Source organism: Hyla sarda, unplaced genomic scaffold (genome assembly GCF_029499605.1).
Source record: "Hyla sarda isolate aHylSar1 unplaced genomic scaffold, aHylSar1.hap1 scaffold_1979, whole genome shotgun sequence".
NCBI classification, from domain to species: Eukaryota; Metazoa; Chordata; class Amphibia; order Anura; family Hylidae; genus Hyla; species Hyla sarda.
In genome coordinates, this window is record NW_026608637.1 from 5,550 (window position 1) to 10,080 (window position 4,531).

The window sequence follows — 4,531 nt, forward strand, 5'->3', positions numbered from 1 at the left end:
GGGTGGTGCACTGTACCCGAAGATACTGCCATATCGGGTCAATGCATAGGGCGACGGAAGCAAGCTTCGAAATCGGCCCCCGTTCTCAAAAATCCATTTAATATATGGTCCCCAGATAGGGGACGTATCAGATATTAAACTGATAAGAACAGATACTACACTTGATCTTAGCCAAAAGGCCGAGAAGCGATAACCGTGAAAGGGGCGGGCCCAACAAGGTCCCCTTCATGGGCACTATCACTGCTTGCTGTCAGGGAGGCTGCCAGACAATTTTCCATGCACACTCTGGGCTGGGGGGCAGTCAACCACCAGTACACACAGCAGAACCTAAACCCATACCATTATTGCTAAGCAGCAAGACAGGGGCCCATTGCACTCCCACGGGGCCTTTTTAAATGCAATCCATAACCCGGATTTGCCAGGAACCCTTCTTACTCCTCCTACTTGCATGTGACACTGGGCTTAGGATCTGCATAGGAAACACACACACAAGCACACACCTACCTTTGTTGCCTGCAGATGCCTCCTTGGCTGTCCCCAAACGGTATCAAACCAACACCCACGGGAAGCTGTAAGCATAGAGGACATGCCTGCACCCCATTGGACTTACCTGTGTGGGTTAAATCCGGGTTATTTGACAACCTATGGCGGTGATGGTTCTGCTCAGGCAGAGCAGTGCTGATGCTCCTCATAAAGCTGTCGCTGCTGTGAAGGTTCTAGGTGACATCACAAATCCCTATGGTTACATACACAACAAAGCTGGGTTGTTGTTGTTTACACTCTGCAAGGCCTGTGGAAGTGAGTGACATCATAGCACTGTAGTTCTGAGGGTTCTAGATGGATGCAACAATCTCCTGTTGCTTCTATGAAGGCCATAATAGACGACATCACCAAACAGCTCCATAGTCACATACACAGCAAAGGAGAGATGTTGTTTACACCTAGTGATGTCAGTGGTATTGAGTGACATCACAGCACAGTGCTAAGGCTCCTGGGCCTGGACACAGCAGCGGCTGCAATATCTCAACGGAGAATACGTTTATATATATGTGTGTGTGTGCGCGTATATATATATATATATATATATATATATATATATATATATATATTTCTCCGCCGAAATCACTTTTAAACCCATTTCCACCTTTTTTTCCCTTCTCTTCCTCTTACTTTTTTTTCACGTTTTTTTACGTTTTTCTCCTTTTCGCCTCTTTTCTGGGCGTATTATTCTTCTTTTTCTTCTTTTTTTTCGTCTAATGCATACCCCATCAGTGCAGCAATGCTTATTCAATACCGCCAGCAGATGGAGACACTGGGGGATAATTTTCTAAGGATTTATACTGATTTTTCCTGTCTGAATTTGTCGCACAGAAAGTTGCAGGCCAAATATGTGTGACATTTCTGCGACTTTAGCTTCTAGAGCATTTTTACAACATTATACATAGGTGCTGAATACATAAAAAGCGACTGTTCAGCGACAGACAAGTCGCATCGGCTGAAAGTAGGCCAGAATGTCAGTCCATGTTGGAGCAGGTTTAGATACAGTCTAAAGTATAGATCTCAAAGTCTGTGCACAGAATTTAGCAAGGGCCTCGCACCTTCTGATGCATCAGGTAGGTGCACAATAGCATAGCCTAACCCTCTGTACTTTGGTCTATATTGATGCGGGACATAGACAGCCAGCTGATGACCAATCCATTAGTGCAATGGATGGCTGGAAGCATTTGTCTTTGCCTTTGCAATACCACAGAAGCAATGCATGGTCAATGTACAGCAATGACACACCTGTGTGAACAGCCAGGAGACCCCCCCCCCCCCCCCATGTTATGTTACATAGTTACATAGTTAGTACGGTCGAAAAAAGACATATGTCCATCAAGTTCAACCAGGGAATTAAGGGGTAGGGGTGTGGCGCGATATTGGGGAAGGGATGAGATTTTATATTTCTTCATAAGCATTAATCTTATTTTGTCAATTAGGAACATTCAGCACCCACCCGCTATCAAGGCAGCTGCCTATCATGTCATGCCCTACCTGCACAGGTGTGCTGGCTACTCAAATGATCCAATTAAGGAGGCCATTTAGTCAGCAGCAGCAGAAGTCCTGTGCCTGGACGCTCCAACAGCGGCCAGACACAAGCAGAAGCAGCAGCAGCAGCACCACCTTTTGTTTTTTGGCTGCAGCAGCAAGGCCCACAGGGCTGGCTAGCTGGCTAGCCAGCAAGCAGGTAGCAATGAAAGTAGGAATCTTTCTTTTTAACCCTGTAAGGGGGTGGTGCACTGTACCCGAAGATACTGCCATATCGGGTCAATGCATAGGGCGACGGAAGCAAGCTTCGAAATCGGCCCCCGTTCTCAAAAATCCATTTAATATATGGTCCCCAGATAGGGGACGTATCAGATATTAAACTGATAAGAACAGATACTACACTTGATCTTAGCCAAAAGGCCGAGAAGCGATAACCGTGAAAGGGGCGGGCCCAACAAGGTCCCCTTCATGGGCACTATCACTGCTTGCTGTCAGGGAGGCTGCCAGACAATTTTCCATGCACACTCTGGGCTGGGGGGCAGTCAACCACCAGTACACACAGCAGAACCTAAACCCATACCATTATTGCTAAGCAGCAAGACAGGGGCCCATTGCACTCCCACGGGGCCTTTTTAAATGCAATCCATAACCCGGATTTGCCAGGAACCCTTCTTACTCCTCCTACTTGCATGTGACACTGGGCTTAGGATCTGCATAGGAAACACACACACAAGCACACACCTACCTTTGTTGCCTGCAGATGCCTCCTTGGCTGTCCCCAAACGGTATCAAACCAACACCCACGGGAAGCTGTAAGCATAGAGGACATGCCTGCACCCCATTGGACTTACCTGTGTGGGTTAAATCCGGGTTATTTGACAACCTATGGCGGTGATGGTTCTGCTCAGGCAGAGCAGTGCTGATGCTCCTCATAAAGCTGTCGCTGCTGTGAAGGTTCTAGGTGACATCACAAATCCCTATGGTTACATACACAACAAAGCTGGGTTGTTGTTGTTTACACTCTGCAAGGCCTGTGGAAGTGAGTGACATCATAGCACTGTAGTTCTGAGGGTTCTAGATGGATGCAACAATCTCCTGTTGCTTCTATGAAGGCCATAATAGACGACATCACCAAACAGCTCCATAGTCACATACACAGCAAAGGAGAGATGTTGTTTACACCTAGTGATGTCAGTGGTATTGAGTGACATCACAGCACAGTGCTAAGGCTCCTGGGCCTGGACACAGCAGCGGCTGCAATATCTCAACGGAGAATACGTTTATATATATGTGTGTGTGTGCGCGTATATATATATATATATATATATATATATATATATATATATATATTTCTCCGCCGAAATCACTTTTAAACCCATTTCCACCTTTTTTTCCCTTCTCTTCCTCTTACTTTTTTTTAACGTTTTTTTACGTTTTTTCTCCTTTTCGCCTCTTTTCTGGGCGTATTATTCTTCTTTTTCTTCTTTTTTTTCGTCTAATGCATACCCCATCAGTGCAGCAATGCTTATTCAATACCGCCAGCAGATGGAGACACTGGGGGATAATTTTCTAAGGATTTATACTGATTTTTCCTGTCTGAATTTGTCGCACAGAAAGTTGCAGGCCAAATATGTGTGACATTTCTGCGACTTTAGCTTCTAGAGCATTTTTACAACATTATACATAGGTGCTGAATACATAAAAAGCGACTGTTCAGCGACAGACAAGTCGCATCGGCTGAAAGTAGGCCAGAATGTCAGTCCATGTTGGAGCAGGTTTAGATACAGTCTAAAGTATAGATCTCAAAGTCTGTGCACAGAATTTAGCAAGGGCCTCGCACCTTCTGATGCATCAGGTAGGTGCACAATAGCATAGCCTAACCCTCTGTACTTTGGTCTATATTGATGCGGGACATAGACAGCCAGCTGATGACCAATCCATTAGTGCAATGGATGGCTGGAAGCATTTGTCTTTGCCTTTGCAATACCACAGAAGCAATGCATGGTCAATGTACAGCAATGACACACCTGTGTGAACAGCCAGGAGACCCCCCCCATGTTATGTTACATAGTTACATAGTTAGTACGGTCGAAAAAAGACATATGTCCATCAAGTTCAACCAGGGAATTAAGGGGTAGGGTTGTGGCGCGATATTGGGGAAGGGATGAGATTTTATATTTCTTCATAAGCATTAATCTTATTTTGTCAATTAGGAACATTCAGCACCCACCCGCTATCAAGGCAGCTGCCTATCATGTCATGCCCTACCTGCACAGGTGTGCTGGCTACTCAAATGATCCAATTAAGGAGGCCATTTAGTCAGCAGCAGCAGAAGTCCTGTGCCTGGACGCTCCAACAGCGGCCAGACACAAGCAGAAGCAGCAGCAGCAGCACCACCTTTTGTTTTTTGGCTGCAGCAGCAAGGCCCACAGGGCTGGCTAGCTGGCTAGCCAGCAAGCAGGTAGCAATGAAAGTAGGAATCTTTCTTTTTAACCCTGTAAGG

The 4,531-nt window shown here is 45.9% G+C and overlaps 2 non-coding genes across 2 annotated transcripts; both read right to left on the reverse strand.

Moving 5' to 3' along the window:
• On the reverse strand, positions 1 to 191 carry LOC130317213 (U2 spliceosomal RNA). Its single transcript, XR_008864378.1, has one exon. It is a non-coding gene; the product is annotated as a U2 spliceosomal RNA (small nuclear RNA).
• A 2,078-nt stretch (positions 192 to 2,269) lies between these two features.
• LOC130317214 (U2 spliceosomal RNA) lies at positions 2,270 to 2,460 on the reverse strand. The gene has a single exon (XR_008864379.1). It is a non-coding gene; the product is annotated as a U2 spliceosomal RNA (small nuclear RNA).
• Between the last annotated feature and the right edge of the window lie 2,071 nt (positions 2,461 to 4,531).